General features: G+C 39.2%; 1 long non-coding RNA gene and 1 other non-coding gene across 2 annotated transcripts in view; both read right to left on the bottom strand.

The window, feature by feature from the left end:
* Nucleotides 1-21,523, bottom strand: part of LOC116149520 (uncharacterized) — a 45,839-nt gene that overhangs the window by 15,881 nt on the left and 8,435 nt on the right. The gene's annotated exons all lie outside the window — the stretch shown is intronic.
* On the bottom strand, nucleotides 19,708-19,780 carry TRNAI-AAU (transfer RNA isoleucine (anticodon AAU)). Its single transcript has one exon. It is a non-coding gene; the product is annotated as a tRNA-Ile (tRNA).

The raw sequence follows: 21,523 nt of genomic DNA, 5'->3' as shown, positions 1-21,523 counted from the left end.
AACATTTACAAAAGGACTAATCACAGCACAGCCAGGGAAACGCAGTGATCAGAGCAGGAGTAGGGCGCGGTGAAAGCTGGGAAAAGAGGTGGACCGCGCGGGCACAGCAGCGCGGGAGGCCGGCGGGGCTGAGCACTCCCGCGCAGGCGGGGCGGGGCGGGTGAGCAGGTGCGCTGCGGGTAACAGCCCCTTAAGCACCATTATTCTTCCCATCCGACCTAAGAGCAGCTCAGGCTTGGCAGCGGACACAGAGATCCCCACGATGTTCTTAATTACAAAGAGAAAATTAGTTACCTTACGGTGGAGAAAATTGGAAAACAGCTTCTTATCCAAGGATTATAGTTAAAAATCACTCGATAGGGAACAAATTGACATCATGTGTTTCCTGATCTAGTGCACTGAGAAATCTGTGGAATTTCTGCCCAAAGTACCAAATCTGATTTTAATCATAAGGAAGCACCAGGCTAACCCAAACTGAAGGACACTCCGCAAAGTAAATAAATGACTAGGACGCTTTAAAAATACTGTCATGAATGGGGAAAAAAAAAAAAAAAGCAACTGTTCCCGATTAAGAGACTAAAGAGACATAACAATTGAAAACAATACATGATCTAGGATTTTCTTCTGCTATAAAGAAGAATTTCTGACAATTGGAAAAATCTGAATAAGATCTGGAGCTTATATAATAATATTGTATCAATGATAATCTCTTGATTTTGTGGTTACGTGAGAGAATGCTCTTATTTTTAGGAAATACACACTGAAGGGAGAAGTAAAGGGGCATCATGTCTGCAGGTTATTCTCAAGTATTTCCCCATAAAGTATGTGTATATGTGTAAGTGGAGGGGAAAAGAATAAAACAAATATGATAAAATGTTAACATTTGTTAAATATGGGTGAAAGATATTTGGAAATTCAGTGTGCTATCACTGCAACTTAAAATTTGATTTTATACCAAAATTAAAAGATAGGGGAGAGGGAGAGAGTATAGCTCAGTGGTAAAGTGTATGCTTAGCATGTACAAGGTCCTGGGTTAAATCCCCAGTACCTCCACTAAAAATAAATAAATAAACCTAGTTAACTCTTCCAGCCCACCCCTACCGAAAAAAAAAAAAAAAGAGGAAAAAAGGAATTCAGATTGAGCCTGTTGATGCTAGAATACAAACCCAGATTGGTGTGGTCAGGTTTTTGACTATTGGGTATTTACTGCTTCTCTATCTAGATCAACAATGTGGGACACCCTGGATTTTTTTTTAGATATAACTTACAAACTATAAAATTCTCTCTTTACCTGTATAATTCAGTGGGTTTTAGTTGTGCAGCCATCATCACTATTTCCAGAACACATTCATCATCTCCAAAAGAAACCTCCTACCCATTAGCAGTCACTTCTCATTCCCTTCCATCCTCAACACCTGGCAACTACTTTCTGCCTCTATAGATGTCCCTATTCTCACCATTTCATTTAAACAGAATCATATAATATGTAGCCTTTCATGTCTGGCTTCTTTCACTTAGCATAATGTTCTTAAGATTCATCCATGTTGTAGCATCTATCAGTTCTCTCCATTTCTTTTAATTACTAAATAATATTCCATTGTATGGATATGCCACGGTTTATGCATCAGTTGATGCATATTTGGGGTTTTGGCTGTTGTGAGTAATGCTGCTATGAACATTCATGTACAAATTTTGGTGTGGTTGTATGTTTTCAATGCTCTTGGCTGTATACCTAGGAGTGAAATTGCTGGAACACGTAGTGTATTAGTTTGCTAGGGCTACCAGAACAAACCACAGACTAGGTGGCTTAAACAAAAGTTATTTTCTCACACTTCTGGAGGCTGGAAGTCTAAAATCAAGGTGTCAGCAGGTTTGGTTTCTTCTAAGGCTTCTCTCCTTGGCTTGCAGATGCATCCACAAGCAGAAAGCTAACTTTTCTCTTGCTAAAATTGTTTACTTTTGATGACATAAGTTCTAGGGTCTTATCATGTTAAAAAAAAAAACTTGGGGAAAAGGGAAAGTAGGATGTGAGCATGGCAGAGAAAATTCCTCTCTTCCACGTTTGGTTATTTGGTTATTAAAACTTAAAAACTTCTTTTCAGAATCTTTATGACATTGGTGCTTTATAAGAGCCTGGTGGATTTTTCTTTAACTACAGAAATCCAGAGGTTGAAGAAATTTTAAGTTATTTTGATCTACATATATCTACATATATTAAATACCTTTTAAATAGCTTTTAGCTTTTTTGACATAATAAAAGGTACTTTAAAGAAACCTATTTTAATAGATTTAATTTGTTATTTTTGTGTTAAGTAGTGTGAATTTTTTGGCCTTACTTTCTGAAAGATAAGGTCTGAGTTATTCACTCACAAAGAGCCTGAAAGGGTTCATTAGAAACAGCTAAGAGCAAAGGTGGAGCATCCAACACAGCTGGGCAGGGCTGGCCCGCTGACACTACTGGCTGGTCTTCTGGTCCTGCTTGTCCTCAGGGTCAGGTTGGGACAAGCACTTTTCACCCTCAGCTACAGTGAATGGATCCAATCCATCCAGGAGAGCATCATCCAGGGAGGTGTGTCTAAAATGAGTTGTCAGAGAGAGCAAGTGGCCTGAGGCAGGTACTGGGACAGGTGCAGAGTCAAGGGAGTCAGATGCCTGAGGAGGTAAGAACAAGGAACGTGTCCAATAGAGCAGAGGAATGAGAAAGTTCTGGAGCCTAAAGCAGAGCTTTACGCTCTACTAATAGAATGTTGGTTGGGTAGGCTGAATGCTTTGAAACGTTCCAGAATAGAACACACAAGAAGAATAAGAAAGTTTAAAAGACATTTGAGGTCAGTGTCACAAAACATGGAACAGAGCAGAGGCATGTGGCTCCAACAAACCAAAATGAATTAGATTCAGTTATTTGAGAGAGCTGGTTCTAATAAATTTTGAAAAATAGTGTTTAAGTAGGTTTAAAACTCTTGAACTTGGCTTAAGAGCTGGCATACGGGATTAAAGAAATGAGGATATTGGATATTTCTATTTAAAGTGTAATTTTTTTCTTAAAAATCGTTTAACTTTTCTTCATCGTCATTGTTGGTATTATGTTACTTTCTTAAAGTTTTAAAAAGAAACTGACTTCTGTTTTGTCATAGTACACATCTGTATAAAATACTCTGTAAGAAGAGGTGTTGTTTTTGTTTTCTTAGTTTTCATTCCTGAAGCTTTCCATGCCCAAAAGGGAGTGCCTGCTACACTGTACAAAAGACACCCATGATCATCTGGTAAATGTATAATGAGGAAAGGCAAACTGCATCTTCAGGGCATGCCAAGACCTCCCAGGTATGTGTCAGACACTTTATTTTGGCAAATTAGAACTTGTATATTTCTGTAATAAATAATGTGACCTGTTTATTTCTCAACTACTTAAAGAAAGGTGAAACTGTCTACTCCCCAAAATCAAATTCCAACCTGCTGAAACAGATCTACAGGATTATCTTTTATCTTAACAAAAGATAAATGTCATCAGAGAGCCGTATCAATTTGGTTGTGTTGGTGTGGCATTTACAGAAAATCTCTCAAACATAGACATCATATAATCTGCTTGAGTCAAGAAATTGGACTGACTCTGCAAATATTGAGGGTCTACTATAGGGACCATTACAGTTATGATATCCAGTGAAAACTCTGGAATAATATTGGCTAGGTTTCATATTTATAAATAGTTGGACTCTTTTAGTTACTCAGTTAAATCCACTTAGAATCAAAACCTTACGACATTTAGTAGAATTACCCAAAGGAAATAATAGCAAAAGCAGACTAAAGTGTTGATTTAGTGGCAGTATCAATTCATCAAAATTCTTTAAAAACAGATTGATTAAAAAACAGATTATTGATTCAAAGAACATGAGACAAATTCTTTTCTGTTCTTTGAATGTCCAGAATATGCAGAAAGAATTAGCAAACTACAACTAGAATATACAAAAGTTGCAGTAATGGACTTTTTCAAAGAGTTCATTTTTAAAGCGTGTACTTTTTAGACTCAAATAGTCAAAGGATACTTATAGTTGAAGGTTAAATAAATATGCTTTTAGAGGGGGGGAAAAAACCAATGAATCTGCCAAGAGATCTAATTGTTTTCTTCTTAACAAGTCCTATTTTCAAAACTGCCAGAAACCCAGAGAAAACTGCAACTTGTGAAGGGAATCTTCCCAGTGCTCCAACAGGAGTGAAGTCTCCTGGGCTTTCTTTTCACTGGAATTTATAGCCCATTAGGGATGATGTCTCAGCGGAGTAAGTGCTTAGCACCACTCAGGCTGGAATCTCACCGTCCATAAACATTTCAAAAATATGCATCTAAGCCAGCCTCGGCTAGAAGCCAAGACAATACAGTAATCCACTTGGACAGCTGCGAGGGTGAAGCTGGGTCAGAGATAAGCAGCACTTGGCTGACCTGACAAGCTCAGACCTGGGTCTGTGCAGCACAGGTGTCCTGGCTGTGCCTGCCTAAGGCTCCGAGACTCCAGGATCCAACCTCTGTTACTGTAACTACGCTCACCCCAGATACTTAACATTTGCCCAAGTGAATAAATGTTCCTAAATTCATGCAGGGATACCGAATATAGCTGCTGAAATAAAATCCTCAGTGTTTTTCATTTTTAATTGGAATTTTAAGTTTCTCCCAAGTTCTGTTTCATGTATTCAAAAAATATATATTGAGTGCTTCCTATGTGTTAGGGTTTTCTTTATGGTTAAGTCAAATAGAGGAAAGAGAGCAGCCGAGGTTTGCCCTGTTCGGTTTTCTTCCAAGTGAACCAACTGCCAAAGGAGTCCGCAGTTTAGACTTGATGTTTTCTATGGCAGCCACCAGCTGTGAGGAAACAAAGTATCAGAGCTTACTGGTGACAGATGGAAGTAATGGCTTGGGTTCAAAAAAAAATTGCAAGTTTATAGACCAACAACATACAAAAAGCAACTTACTTTGGTGACACAATGCTTAAGGTATGCAGTTGTATAAAAGCATAATTTAGATAAGCCATTTGGTGTTGCCAAAATACTAGTAGATTTGAAAATTAAAATATTGTGATTATGAAATAGGTTAGCACCCTCCATATACTCCCTACCTCTAGTGTAGTAACCAGCGTGCTTTCCTCTGCAAGTGACAGAAACCCACCTCGAAACCATCTGAGCATACGAGAGTGTATTATCTTGTGTGTAACTGGTAAATTCAGGGTGTGGCTGGTTTCAAAATGACAGATCCAGGGTCTCAGATGAGCTTGTCAGGTCTCTCCACTTAGTTCTTTCACTGTTCTGGACCTATTCCCTTCTATGCAGGTGGGCTTTTTCCACAAGGCAGGGAAATTATCAGACAATCTCCCCCAGTTAAGATCTGCCCCCATATCCATAAAGCAAAAAGCAAAGTGCTTTTCCCTCCAACTCTAAATGTAAAATCCCAAGAGGGATTTTCATTGGCCTGACTGGGTTGCATGCCCTTGACTACTGAAGTCAGGTAAATGGGATACTGGGAATGTCTGGAATGAACGTTCTGTGCCCACTATGGAACAGGGTCCTGGTTTAGCTGCCTGACCAAAATCACACAATTGCACTGCTGTGGGAGAGAGCCAGTCTCCCAAAGGAAGAGCTACATAGACAGAGCCAAAAGACATTCCTGAAGATGCCAACTACAAATCTGCCCTTACTTTTTGGTTCATCTATGTTCCATTGAATGTTTGACTAATACAATTATATTCTGGCTCATTAGTTCGTACACTTTAACACGCATCAGAAACATCTAGACGCCTTATGAAAACACAGATCGCTGGGGACCACCCTAGGGTTTCTGGTCCGCAGTCTCTTTCCAAGTGATGCTGCTATCTGAGGACCACACATTGAGAACCACTGTCTTGGGATTGACTTTTTAAATTGTCAAAGAGCTTCTTATCCAAATAAATATTCCTTGATATATCTCTCAGGTAAAAATCTCTCCAGTCTTCAAGGGACATGTCATCCTGATGCTAATTAGCATTGTGGCCTTGAGCAAGTTACTTATCCACCCTGCCAATATTTTCTCGTGTGAAAAGGAAATAATGGTACTTACTTCATGATTGTTGCAGAGATTAAATGAATTAATGTAATACTCTTAAAAGTACGTGTAATATATAAGTATGTGATGTATAAATATGTATGTAACATACAAGTGTTTCCAAGTATTTAAACTGCTCTGGAAAATAGAAGAGAAATCATACAAAGTATTTTATAATGGAATCAAAAATATTAAAATCAAATCCTGAAAAGGATTATGCACACCAGTCCCACCTATGAATTAACCATGAAAATCCTAAATAGAATATTAGCAAATAGAATCCAGCTATACATTAAAAAAAATACAATATCACAACCAAGTGGGTTTTATTCCCAAGTTGGGAAGCTAGTTCAGCTAAATCTATTAATATAGTTACTACAGCAATAAGTCTGAAGCAAAAAAATCATACAATCATTTCAAATGCTGGAAAGATAATCAATATTGACTCCTGGTGAAATTTTTTAGTGAAGTCAGAATAGATGAATAGTAGACATTTGTCATTTCTGTTTTTAGCTATCCAGCATCAGCTTCCTATTCTGAGGTATGGAGTTTGTGTGAATCTTGGTGGGACATTGTCTTTATATCTTTTCCACAAGAAAAGCCAGGCACTTGCTTTCCCTGACCCTGGGAGCCACAGAGCAAGCACCAACCCAGACTAGGTCAACCAGAGACCCTTGCCTGGGACTTTGAGTCAGGAGTGAGTAATGCAAAGAAGCAGAGATGAATAGGATCTGCGGGGGAGGCAGGAGGCATCTCAAACTGACTGCTCTTGGGGCATAATTTTGTCTGCAGTCTGGCTTCCTGGCATTTTTTTTTCTTGCAAAACAGACAAAATTTGAATTTCATGTTAAAAAGATCACTATTACTGTGTCTTTCGAAGGTGGGAAAAAAGCATTCCAGGTAGAGGTAATAGAATGCATTAAGTTTGTTCTGATGACCCAAGGGATAAAACTAGTAACAATGTGTAAATGCTCCAGAAAGTCAAAGAAAATTGGCAAGACCATTACTGGCATTTAGACAGAGGATGCTTGGTCTCCACTTGGTAGGAAAGTTGCAGAGAAGGTTCAAATATCAGTTGGGTACTTGGACAGATAAATGCATGTTTGCAAACCAGAGATTTATTAATGGATGCTTCTCAGTTCAAGAATAAGCAAAACCCCAAATTTCAGAAGAGTCCCCAATTTTATGATTCCTAGTCTTTCTTGTTCTTTTGGGCTGAGTTTGCATCTTTTTTTTTTAATTGAGTTATAGTCAGTTTACAATGTTGTGTCAATTTCTGGTATACCGCACAATTCTTCAATCATTCATGAATATACATATATTCATTTTCATATTATTTTTCACCATGAGCTACTATAAGATATTGAATATATTTCCCTGTACTATACAGTATAAACTTGTGTGTGTATATATACTCCCAGTTTATCCCTTCCCACACCCCTCCCTGAGTTTGTATGTTTAGCCTTCCCAGGAATTCCATGGGCTATCAAATCGCCTTCCAAAATTTTCTTCCCTTAAGCTACCCAGATTCTGTTTGGAGTTTTGAAAACAAAAATTTTGACTAGTGCAAGATGAATATCTTCTTGACCTGACTTAGAAAGTGTATATCTCAAATCAAAAGCCAACATTCTATTTAATGATGAAACATCAGGAAACATTGCCATTAATGTCAGCAATAAGGCCAGGCGGTCTCTATGATCATCTACCACATGACTCTCCAGATTGTTTTAGGGAGTGGGTGTCAGGGAATGGCTCTCATTTCACCAAAGCCTTGTGAACAGGGCGTGGGCAAGCAAGCTGAGTGGCCAGTCGAAAGCCTGAATCAAGTCAAGGAGAGAGCCCCACATACCAGGCCACGGGAGCTACAGCAGACGAACTTGATAATACGGTTTATCATGTCTTAAAAGGCTTAACAAATGTTCATATTCTTGTCTCAGCAATTTACTTCCTGGGATTTGGCCTAATAAAATAACCAAGGCTGAGAACAAAGACTTGTGTGTGTCAAGAGGAGAAAATTTGCACCTGGTCCTGATAGACAACAAGCAGTCTGTCTTTTAAGTAGGAAATTACTTTCTTTTTTGTCTCCTTCTTCCTCCACTCCCCTTTTCTCCACCTTCCTTCCACTCCTGGTCCTCCTCTCCTTCATCCTCCTCCTCCTCCCCACCCCCTCACTCTCTCTTTAATTTTATCTTACCTTAATAAGCCTTTTAGTTAGAAGACAGAAGTCTTGGGCTAGTCTGAATGGGATAGGTTGAAAAAGTAATAAAGTAAGTGCTTACTTAGGGAATTTTTAGGTTTGACTTTGAAGTTCCAAGTGGTGGAAGCTCTTGGTTTAAGAATCATGAGACAATGTGGTGAAGAACTCTCAGGATGGGGAAATGGACCCCCAAGATCCTGGAAGCAACTGGGAGCTTTGAGCAAGAGATGAAAAGTAAGGAAGTGCTCTGTGGCCAAGAACAGTTAGTAAACTGGAGGACCAGCAATGTCTGATCAGCTCAAATTTCATTCTTCTTCTACAAGTAATTTCCGTAGAATTTCTGTTAAAATCTATAAAACATAAAAGCCTAAAGATGGCTGTGTCTTGAGCTTGTGTTCATGGGGAGCAAACAGAAGCACACAGGGACGATCTGGAAATGGCCTGAGAATGTAAGCAGAGAGGAGGCGGGACTGAGATGACAGGACACCTCCAGGGGAATTTAAACACCGCCTCCCATCCAGGAGTTCTCACAACTGCTGGGAGAGCACCAAGCCTCCTGCATTCACATGGGAACAAGACACAGTTATTTTGTTTCTGTAGTGAAGAAAAGGCTAATCCTGAAGGTAAGGGAATTTGGAGACATTCCAATTACATATGTGCAAGAGTATTTAGCACATCATTATGTATACCCAGACCTATCTACCTTCAAAACAACCTGAAATTTCAGATGTCAAGTCAGAATTCTCAAACGCACTGTCCACCCTACCACAGTTTGGAGAAGGACAGATCCAGCCCCAGCTCTGGGTCCCTCGTGGCCCATCCACTTTCTCTTCCAGTTCCCAGCTCTATTCTGGCCATAAGGGGGCTGTGTGCACACGTGGGAACATCTTATCCTCATGTCCAAGTTCTAACCACATGCTTGCCCTCCCCTCGGGGCTAACAGCAAACACACCAGTGGTGTGGTCCATTCTTGGGAGAACAGACTGGGGGACACAGGGCCCAGTCAGTCAGATCTCAAAAATGAACTTCTCAAGGCAATTTGGGCAGGGAATTTTGGATATGCAGAGCACACTTGAAGGAGGAATTGGGACAGAAAGGGACCTCTCAGAAGAGGTCTGGTTCAAGTACTGGATCAAATCCAAAAAAAAGCTTTTTGAGGATGATCTGTCTTAAGCTTTGTTTCCCGTGTGATTTGAGCAGTCTTGTTATGGGTACAAGGATATCTGAGTACAGGCATACTGAAGAGGGAAAAATACAATCCTAAAGATGTTAGTAAGAAAAAGGAGATAACTAGGTAATGTAGAAGATGACCCCCTAAATTACAGGTTTCCTGGCAGGAGGAGTCGGTGCCTGCCCACTGCTGGATGAAGCTTGGTCCGAGACCTCTGGTGGGTAGGGCCATGTCTAGAGGTGTTTGTGGCTCAGGAAATCTGCTGATGGGTGGGCTGAGTTCCCACCCAGTATGTTGTTTGGCCTGAGGCTTCCCAGCCCTTAAACCTACAGGCTGTTGAGTGGGTCTAGTCTTGGTGCTAATAATCCAAACAAGATGTCAGCCTCCAGGAAAGCTCATGTAGATTAACTCTCCTGGAATGTCCGCCACTAGCTTTTATGTCCCCTGGGTGAGCAGCAGCCATCCCCTACCTCCCCAGGAGACCCTCCAAAACCGGCAGGCAGTTCCAGCCCAGGTTCCCGAAATCACTGCCTCTGCCCTTGGACCTGGCACTTGCGAGATTCTGTGTGCACCTCCCAAGGGAATGAAGTCTGTTTCCTCCAGTCATGTGGGGCTTCTGGAGTTAAGCCCTGCTGGCCTTCATAACCACATGTCCTGGGGTCTCCTCCTCTTCCCAATGCTGGAACCCCAGACTGGGGAGCCTGAGGTGGGGCTCAGAACTCTCACTCCTGTGGGAGGGCCTCTGTGACTTAATTACTCTTCGGCTTGTGGGTCGCCCACCCCAGAGGAGTTTGTAGTCCAATTATATCGCAAGCACGCCCCTCCTATCGTCCTGCTGTGGTTCCCTCTTTATGTTTCCAGCTGAAGATCTTTTTTTTGCTAGGTTCCAGTCTCTTTTATTTTTTCCCCAATGGTTGCTTTAGCAGTCAGTTGCGGTTTTGTTGTAATCGCGAGGAGAGGCGAGCTCTTGGTCCTACTACTCCACCATCTTGACTGGAAATCCTAAATCACTAATTAAGGTTTTTAGCAGAAAGCCTTCTTCTGTTCAGGTATTCCCAGGTTGTACCTGGAAATCTTAGGATTTACAGCACCATGAACCTACTCCAGAGGCATCTGTTTTATAGCTAGAGTTTACTGAATTCTATCTTCTAAACCTTGTTTTTATACGGATCATTTCACAGCTGCCCAGTGAGGTAGGTGCTGTTATCATCTCTAATGCCAAGATGAGGAAGAAGAGGCTTTGAGAAGTAATGTGACTGGGAGGTGAACCCGGGCAGATCGGCCCCAGAACCCCCAATACTAACCACTAAGTGGCAATTTCCTAGTTTAAAAATCCAGAATGAACTTAAAAACTTGTCATCTGGGTCAAAGGGACTGCCGCTCTCCTAGCTTGGTTCAGTAATGTAATATGGGCATCCTTGCCTTTTTTCCAGCACCCTTCCTGGGGACGCATCAAGTCTTTCCACGCTTCTTGGTTACGCCTCTCTCCTGGCAGCCCAGGATAGTATAAAGAGTTTAAGCCTTGGGGTCACACAGGTTAGAACTTAGCTTGCACCTGGGGACTGGCTGTGTGTTTGAGCCTAAAAGGCTGTTTGTTCTATTGGGAGTTCAGGCACTATGACTAATCAGAGCGAGTATTGCTCCTCCTTGCTCCCTGAAACACCTTGCAGAACCGCTAAGAGTGTGAGAAGGGTCTGTGTTAGTGAGACACAATTTCAGCCACGTTGCATTGGATACGATGAACAATGGCATGTCATGGCAACAGACGTGTAGAGGTTGCTCTGATTATCCAGGTTTCAGCTGGGGTACTGGGCCTCCTCCCTATGGCTGCAGCAATAGCATCATGGAGGCTCATTCTACTCTAGAGCAACTATCTTTAGGTGTGGATGTCTCCAAGTGCAAGTGAGGGGGTAGAGGGTGGGCAAATGAGTTTTGCCTCCAGCAGTGAGACCCGAGCAAGGAGGGCTGCCCCTTGAAGTGAAGCACTGAAACCGCGCAAGTCCATTTCACCTGCCTTCATTAATTAAGGTGGTTTCAAGGCACGCATATCCTCCAAGCAGCACCTAGCCTAGAGATGCTTGCCCAAGTTGTCTTCCAGGAACTTGGAAGTCACACAGTCAGCTGTGTCTAGTTCCAGTTGAGCTGGTTAAGAGTGGACAAGACTACCGGCCCTCCAACTGGGCATGCGTGAGTGTCTGCTTGGTGAGCTTTTTGAAGTCAGAGGGCCCAAAACTCCACCCTCAGATAGTGCTAAGCACCTCCACTTTTGAATGTGCAGAAGCCCGTAGCTTAGTCACGCTTGCGCAGAATGTAGATTACCACACCTTTCCCCTGGCTCCCGTCGCCCCACCCTTCCCGCACCTCAGACCACCATGCTGCTTTATTCTTTAAGTACCCTGAGCCCTTGTCTTTGGGGAGATGGATCTGAGACTTGTTTTTACTTCTCCTGCATGGCTGTCTTGAAAATAAACCCTCTCCTTGCTTCAGACTTCAGCATAGCACTGTTTGGCTTGCTGGGCATTGGGCAAAACAAATTTGGTTCATAGCAGCACTTTGAGAGATTCCTAAACATATTGGGGTTGGGGGTATGGGGACCAAGGGGTAGAAATTGAACTTGGTGATAATCTGAGGTTATATGCAAGTGGGAGACATTGCTTCCACCCCAAATCATCATAAGTAAACTCAGTTACATTATGACGAGAACTGGGCATTTGTGCTGTTGCTCTGAGGTCCTGGAATCTACACTCTGGACATTGACAATGACTTTAAAGATTGTGTCATTAATGACACACCCAATATTTAAACCTTCTTACTGGGAGTTGTCCAGCCTATTTCAACAGATCTCAAGACTAGGATTCACTGTTCTGAAGCACCTCATTCTACATTTGGAAACATTAATAAAATAGGATCTTGAAAATTAAGCCTGCATTTGTCTCTGTGTAATATGCACCCTTTGGCTCTACAACTTGAGGCAATAAAGGCTAAGTCTAATCTATCCTCTACAAAATACCATCGAAAATGTAAAGGCAGCCAGTCTAGCTGAGGCATCACTCTTCAAAGCTAAACGTTAGTGCTCAGGTTAGTTTGTGCCACTGTTCCTTGTGTGACATGTGTCAAGGATCTCCATGCTCCTGATTTTTCAGAGTACTTTGCAGTTGTCTCTTTTCCTTATAGACACGACATTCAGAATTGAACGTCACGTTTCTGGAGAGAGAGAGCAATTATCATCCCTGGTTTTCTATTAGTGCAGATCAAGATCATAGTTTTGTTTTTTTTTTTTTTGGTGGAAACCCCAAAATGGGTCTATACTGATATAACCGCTGCCCGCATTCCCTGAATCACTCTGACATGAGCTGCTGCTAAACCCTGCTTTCGCTTTGCTCAAGGCAGCTGCTGGGCTCCTGTGAGACTCAAATGCCCTCAGGGGTAAGTTCTAGCAATAGAGGAAACAGTCTATCCAATATTATTAAGTCTCTGTCTCCAGATTTCAAACAATCTAATGTTTTCAGTCACCAGTTGGATCTTTTCAGAAAAGAATAATTAAGTACCTTTTAAAATGCCAGAGAGGATGACAGTTTCTCTAATGTTTTAGCAATTATGCCTTGCTATGCAAATATAGAAACAGCCTGAGTTAAAGTCATTTTTTTGGTTTTCACATAGAATTTAGGTTTAATGTAGAAGTATCTTTACTATTTCAGTTCTGAAAACAATAGAGTCTTAGGAAAATATAGAATATTTGTATTAAGCTTAAAGACTAATTTTTGAGATCCTGTCAGGAAACCAGCTACTTTCATGATCACAAAGTCTAACTCAAAATAGAAAACTAAAATTCAGTTTTAGTCTTCAAGGGTTTTAAAAAGATTAAAATTAGAGTAAGTGTGTGCAATGTGTAGGAAACCTTACAGGATTTTTCCAAGCACTGAATTGTGGCCCCTTTGTCTAAGTTTAGCTTAGGTAAGTGTTAAAAACCTCAGAGATCAATGTTACACAGGATGTCAGCGCTAAGATCATGGTGCTGGGAACTGCCAGGGCTTGCATATCTGTCCAGCAGAGGAAGTGGAATTTGTCAAGTTCTTACAAATATGCAAGTTTCTAGGTTTTTTAAAAGCCTATTTGGTTCATTTAAGAATTTTACAAATAATTCAGCTGAAACTAGTTTATGAGTTCAAAACACATTACTTCATACTTCATCATTCTTCAGTATTTTAAATCACATTTGGCCTCAAGATAATCATAACCTTATCCAACATGTAATGTCATAAAGGGAAGATTACAGGGTATTTTGGGCCAACTTTTGTGTTTATGTACTTGAAATATTTCATATTTCTAAAAGCAGAGAAAGGCAACATGTTTCATTTGAAAACTTTTTGAAAAAAATACCAAATAATAGAACAAAACTATTGATGTTAAAGTAGTCACCCTGCAAAAAGACAACTGTCTTACTCACGGGTGGGCAGACGAACAGGTTACGTCTAGGACTGGCCGTTCCTCTCCAGCTTCCCTGGAGACCAAGGTCCTGGGTGGAATCTCTGGAGGTGGAGTTTGCAGAGTTATGTGGTGTTCTTTAAAATGCAAGCTGAGAAGTAACTGCAGAGCCCCTCCACCCTTCCCTGTCCTTAAGCTCTGCCTCCTCCTGATGGCCCAACCCCCAGTGGGAACCCATTGGAGGGTGTGTCTCCCCAATACCTAACTCAGTGGGAGATGGCTCCCTGCTTGTGTCTGGTCCAGTCTTGCTCAGAAGAGGGCTCAGTGACAGCTACAGAAAGGCCAGCTGAACCCATGCAGCCAGTGGGGTGGGAGACGGCAAATCCTTTCCTGGGAAAGAGGCTAATCGTTCCCAACAGACAAACAATGGGTAGTAGACTGACTGCTCTGGGTGTCAGAGAGGAGAAGGGGAATGCCCAGACGAGGATAACTGACACGGCGACATGGCAGAGCACAGAATCATCCACTCCTGCCTGGAGACTGGATGGCCTCTGGGAGCTGACCTGCCACTCACACTGGGCCTCCTTGTTCAGACTGAACACCGATGCCTTTCTCTGCCCTGTGTGGTGTCTCCCCTCTTTCTCTCCTTTCCTTCAGTGGAATCTTAATTTGGTCAGAAGGTCAAAAGGGGTGGGTAGCGAGAAGAGCACAGGGAACTATAAAAGTGTATCTGAATTTTTTCAGTCTTTACCGAGACCATTGGCTTTATAACTTCAACATGCCAGTAATGGAACCCACCCTCTGAAGCAAGAGTGATTCATTTGTAGCTGCTGGGAGAGGTCCTCAAGGTACAAGTGAAGAACTTCAGTGAGTGCCAGGCAGGTGGGAAGGAACGGAAACTACACATTATTTATCCTTTAAGTTTCCCACAACTAAATGACTTTAGAGAGAATGACAATGGATAACCTGTAATTCATAATTAACTAAAAATATTTATATGGATAGTTCTTCTAGGTTCCATACATAAATAAGAAAAAGCACATAAAAAGAAGGTAATACTTAATTAAAATGTATGGGACAGCCACATGTAAATCAGTAAAGTTAGAATACTCCCTTACACACCATACACAAAAATAAACTCCAAATAGCTTAAAGACTTAAACATAAGACAGACCACCATAAATCTCTTAGAGGAGAACACAGGCAAAACATTCTCTGATATAAATTGTCACAATGTTCTCCTAAAGCAGTCTACCAAGGCGATAGAAATAAAGGCAAAAATAAACAAATAGGACCTAATTAAACGTATAAGCTTTTCACAGCAAAGGAAATCGTAAGTAAAACAAAAACACAACCTATGAGCTGGGAGAAAATATTTCCAAACGATATAACTGACAAGGGTTCAATTTCCAGAATATACAAACAGCTCATTACAACACAACAAAAAAACAAACAACCCACTCAAAAGATGGGCAGAGGCCTAAACAGACATTTCTCCAATGAACACATATAAATGGCCAATAGGCACATGAAAAGATGCTCAATGTTGTTAATTATCAGAGAAATGCAAATCAAAAATTTTTTTAACTTTAAAATCCCAGCTATTCCCCACCCTCCACATGTCACCCCAACATCCTACTTCCATTTTCCATTTCCCAGAACAATGCTTTTAAACTGTTTTTGCACATTCTTTTGATACATATCTCTGTGTCTCTAAGTTATGTGCTTACAATATCATTTCTCGAATTCCCAATTTTAGGCATTATCTATTGATTTCGCATTATGGGGAGATGAGGAATTAACATGAGTCTAGCTCTCTCTCTCTCTCTCTCTCTCACACACACACACACACACACTTCTCATTCCCCTTGTCTCCAAATAGAGTTATATTTTAAGAGTGCTATATAAGTAACCAAAATTTCATTATTATGACTGTGTAAACACTATTTACCATTGAGCCAGGTGGTATACTTTGAATGTTCTCCCTTTCCTGTACAGCATTCCATCCTGCCCTAACTCCACTCCATTCGCCTAGCTTTAATAATTACCTTTTTTCCCATTTGCGTAATTTTCTCTGCATAGTACAATTGAGCCTTGAACAATGCAGGTGTTAGTGGATGCAGCACTGCCCCTCCCAGTTGAAAGCCTGCCTGTAGTTTATGGTCAGCTCTTTGTACCAGCACTTTCTCCCTATCCATGGTTCCACAGCAACGTATTGAACCAACCACGGATGGTGTAGTGTCATAGTACTTACTGTTGAAAAAAATCCACATGTGAAAGTGGACCCATATATTTCAAACCCCTGTTGTTCAAGAGTCAATGTATTTCTTACTAGTTCAAACCTGTCTTAGTCCATTTGGGTTGCTATGACAAAGTACCACAGACTAGGTAGCTTGTAAACAACAGAAATGTATTTCTCACAGTTTTGGAGGCTGGAAACCAGAGATCAGGGTGACAGGATGGTGGAGTGAGGGAGCTCTTCTTGGCTGCAGACTTCTTGTATCCTCACATAGCCAAAAGGGCTAGGCAGCTCTATGGGGTCTCTTTTACAAGAGCACTTATAAAAGCCCCATTCACGAGGGCTCCACCCAAATGACCTAAGTACCTCCCAAAGGCCCACCTTCCTACACCATCACCTTTGGGGGTTAGGATTTCGATATATGAATTTTGGAGGAACACAAACATTCAGACCATAGCAAACCCTAAACATTCCTCAATTTTGGAATTCTCTTCTCTGTAAGGTCAGATACACTAGATATTCAGTCAGCTCCTTCTCTGTGCAGAAGTCCCTCCTGGAACTTCCCAATGAGGGCGTGTCAGGATAGGTGGCTTCCAGGTCTGCTGAGGGGGTCTTGCTCTGGGATCTCCCTTGACCATCCTTCTGGAGAACACTTTCGTCTCTCTACTGTGTTGAATCCTTGGTTTCTCAGAACATATATCTTCTTCTATCTTGGTTTACTCTCTTGTTAAAGCCACATCCACCGTTAGCCTCCTGAGAAATGGTGCATGAATACCTTCTCCTTTTCACTGCTGTATGGTAGTTCACTGTGTGAACGTAACACAGTTGTTTTTTCTTTTTCATTTTATTGTTGACAGGCTTTTGAATTATTTCTAGTTTGGGAATATTACCAACAGCGCTGACATAAAGATTCTAGTGCGTGTCTTGTGGTGACTTTCTAAGAATTTTTATTGGGTATAACTTAGGAGTGAAATGTCTGGTATAGAAGATACATATGTTCAGATTTAATAGATATTGCCAGAAAGCTTTCCAAAGTTGTTGTACTAATTTATAGTTCCACCAGGAATGTCTGCGAATCCCAGTTTCCCTACAGTCTTGGCAACCCTTGGTTTTTCTTCCTTATTAATAGTAGCCATTTTTGTGGGTATGTAATGGTACCTCACTGCGGTTTTAATTAACATTTCCCTGACTACTAATAAAGTTATAAAACTTCTCATATGCTTACTGGCTATTTGGATATCTTCTTTTGTGGAGTCATAGTTTAAATCATGTTCCTATTTTTCTATTAGGATTGTCTGTCATTTTCTTATTGATTTATAGAAAATATTATATATTCCAGATAAATGTCCTTTATCAGATAGATGTACATATAATGAATATCTTCTCTCTGTGAATTGCTTTCATCATCTCTTAATGGTGTCTTTTGGTGAATAGAAGTTTTAAATATTAATATAGCCCATAATTTTTTTCTTTAACAATTAATGCATTTTAGGTACTGTTTAAGATATCTTACCCTCTTCCAAGATCAAGAAGATATTCTCCTATGTTATCCTCTAAAAGCTTTGTTTTATCTCTCATCTGGAATGGCATCTGGAAAAACATTTTCTGTATATATTGAAATGTTTCAGTATGGTGAAATATTTCAATACATTGTCTCATGTTGGCTCAACCTTGTATTTCTGGAGGAAACCCTAATTGATGATGAGACATTATCTTTGTTACATATTGCTAAATTCAGTCTGCAAATATTTTCTTGAGATTTTTATTGTCTTTATGTTAATATTTGGACTTAAATTATGTTTTTCTCTTATACTTTCTTTAAGTATCAAGATTATACTAGTTTATTAACATGTTATGGGAAGGATTTATTATTTTTCTGTGTTCTAGAATAAGATTGTAATTACCTGGCATCTGAATTTTTGGTAAAACTTGCTTGTAAAATCATTTGGACCAAGTTGTTTGGTTTATTTTGCAGGGAAAGCTTTTAAATTACTGACTCAATTTCTTTTATAGTTATAAGACTATTTGGTTTCTCTATTTTGTTTTGATCTACTTCATTAAATTGTATTTTATATAAATTTATCTATTTTGTGAAAAATTTTAAATTTATTAGTATAACATTACTTTCAATTTTTCCTTCCTTAGTAATCTCTCCTACAAATACACTTTTCATTCATAATATTGTCTATGTCTTCTTTATTTTTTTCTTGATCTATTTTGCAGAAGGTAGTCAAATTTTTGCTATTTTCAAAGAATCCTTTTAATTTAGAAATTCACTATTTTTTAAAATATTGAGATGTGACTTATATGTGCTACAGACAAAGACTGTGGTCTTTTTTGGACAGTTTTTGTGCTTTATTGTGTGGCCTGGCACATACCCTAATCTTAAAGTGTTTCATATGCACTCAAGAAGATTGTATCTGATTGTATGCCCATTAGATCTGGCTTACTAATTGTGTTGTTTAAATCTTTTATTGTCCTGCTGATTTTCTCCTGCGTGAAGTACCATTTACTGAGAGAGATATATTAAAATCTCTTGAAAACAGATAAACAAGTTTATACTGTATAGCATAGGGAAATATATTAAATAACTTGTAGTAGCTCATGGGGAAAAAGAGTATTGAAATGAATATATGTGCATTCATGTATGCTTGAAGAATTGTGCTGTACACCAGAAACTGACACAACATTGTAAACTGACTATAAACTCAATAAAAAAAAGAAAGAAAAAGTTAAGGGGCTTATGAAATGCGAGTGCCATAATATGTAAATGTTCGTAAAGTCAAATATACACTAATGGAAAGAAAAAAGATATTGTGTCTACCATGATATATACCCATTTAAAAATGAATTCCTACTTTAGCACAAAACATGTCACTCATAGGTATTGTGTTCAGTAAGTTAATAGTACCTGAAACAAAATAAACATTATTCAAGTTTGTTGTCAAAAAAAAAAATCTCTTGGATGGTGGATTATTGTGCTAGTGCTAATAAATTCTGCTTTCTATATTTGGTGCAATGTTAATAAATACAGAAAAGTTTAGAACTTGCATATCTTCTACTTGTATATCAATTCATTGAGACTTTTGTTAATATGTAGTGATCTTTTTAAACTCTGGTAATGCTTTTTCCCTAAAAGTCTATCTGATATTATTATAGCCCCCTCAGTTTTAAATATTATTTGTATATATTTTTTTCATATTTGAAATGTATGGAACTTTAAATCATTCTACTAGGGGAAAAAAGTATTTTTTTCTTTTTGGCTTTTAAGTTTTATCAAGACATAAGTTACATACCATAAAGGTCATCCAATTAAAGTATACAGTGCAATAGTTTTCACAGAATTGTGCCACCATCACTACAATATAATTGTGGAACATTTTCATCACTCCAAAAAAGACCACCCATTAGTAGTCACTCCGCACTCCCCCTATCCTGCAGCCCCTGGTAACCACTATTCTATTTTCTTTCTCTATAAATTTTACTATTCTAGATATCTCATGTAAGGGGAATTATACAGCATTTGTCCTTTTGTGTCTAGTTTATTTCACTTTTGTTAAACTTAGTTTTATTTGGGGGATGGAAGTAATTGGGTTTTTATTTATTTGTTTTCATGGCAGTACTGGGGATTGAACTCAGGACCCTGTGCATATTAAGCACACACCCTACCACTGAGCTATACCCTCCCCCAAGGCTTATTTCACTTAGCATAATGTTTTCAATGTTTGTCTATGTTATAGTTATAGCATGTATCAATACTTCATTCCTTTTCTTTGGCGAATGCTACTTTTTTGTGTGGATATGCACATTTGTTTATTCATTCATTAATTGATTTGGGATTGGGTTAGTTCTACCTTTTGGCTATTATGCTGCTATGAATATTCATGTGCAAGTTTTGTGAGTACTTATGCTTTCCACACGTATGTATCTTTTGGGTAGATGCCTAGGAGTGAAATTGGTGGGTCTTATAGGAAGTCAGTGTTTACATTTTAAGGAACTGACAAACTGATTTCTAAACTATTTTCATCATTTTACTGTCCCACCAGTAGTGTTGAGGGTTTTGCACTTCTCCACATCTTCAACAACACCTATTACAATCTGTCTTTTTGATGATGGCTATTGGAGGGTATAATAGTTCAGGCTGCCATAACAAAACACCATGGACTGAATGGCTTAAATAACAGGAAGATTTCTCTTAGTTCTAAAGGCTGGGAAGTCCAAGATCAAGGTGGTTCCTGGTGAGACTCTCCTCCATATCACTGTGTGCTCACATGACCTCTCTGTGTGCTCAAAAAGAGAAAGCTCTGGTCTCTTCCTCTTCTCATGAGGACACTAATCCTATAGAATTAGGGCTTTGTCCTTATGCCCTTATTTAATCTTAATTACTTTCATAAAGGCTCTATTTCCAAATTTAGTCACAAAGGGGTTAGAGCTTAAACATATAAATTTTGGGAGGATGCAATCATTCAGTCCATAATATAGGAAGTAAAGTAATATCTCATTGTGAATTTCATTTGCACTTCCCCAATACTAATGATGCTGAGCATCTTTTCATGTGTTTATTAGCCTTTCATGTCCCTTCTTTGGGGAAATGTCTATTCAAATCCTTTGTCCATTTTAAAATGGGATTTTGTCTTATTATTGAATTGAGTTTTTTATATATTCTAGGTACAATTCCTTTATCAGATATATGGTTTGTAAAAGCATATATTTTCTAAAGTAATAATTTTAATTATAAAGATTCCCCAAACCATGAAATTCTCCAAGTATCAGAATTATTTTTTAAAAAAGCAAGGAAAACAAATTACATCATGAAAGAATTTAAAATTATAAAAGAAAATGACAGAAAAAAGACCAAATATGTCAGTCATATCAAAAAATGAAAATGTGCTTACTTACTTTATAGAAATATAAAGACTTTTAGATCAGAGCACAAGGCATGAACCCAAGCTCTAAAGTACATAAAAGAAACGCACCTAGAACAAAGTGATTCACAGAGGTTGAAAATAAGAGGATGGGCAAAAGTAAATAGGCAAATGCAAATAAAAAGAAAGCAGGAGCTGCAATCTTAATATCAGGTAATAGAAATTCATACCAAAAAACCATGAAATGAGACCAACTAGGGCTACTTATAGAACGATACAATTTAAATGATGATATAACAGTTGTGGTATATTGCACTTTTTTAAAGCATGGTAGCAGTATTCAAAGAGCAGAAATTACAGGAGATACAAGGGGAAGTAGAAACACCTACATTAGGAGACTTCAATTTTCATCTGAGTCCAAGGCAGATCAAAGAAATTTTGAAAAGGATGTGAGGATACAGACAACATAAATAACATGATAAGGTAGAGGTGGTGAATATATTGTATTTCATTGAATGTAAGATGCTGTCACTTGTAAAGGTCGTTTTTTAATACAGCACTCAGA

The sequence above is a fragment of the Camelus dromedarius genome, chromosome 3 (genome assembly GCF_036321535.1).
Source record: "Camelus dromedarius isolate mCamDro1 chromosome 3, mCamDro1.pat, whole genome shotgun sequence".
In the NCBI taxonomy this organism is placed as follows: Eukaryota; Metazoa; Chordata; class Mammalia; order Artiodactyla; family Camelidae; genus Camelus; species Camelus dromedarius.
This window is presented reverse-complemented; position numbering and strand designations above follow the sequence as displayed.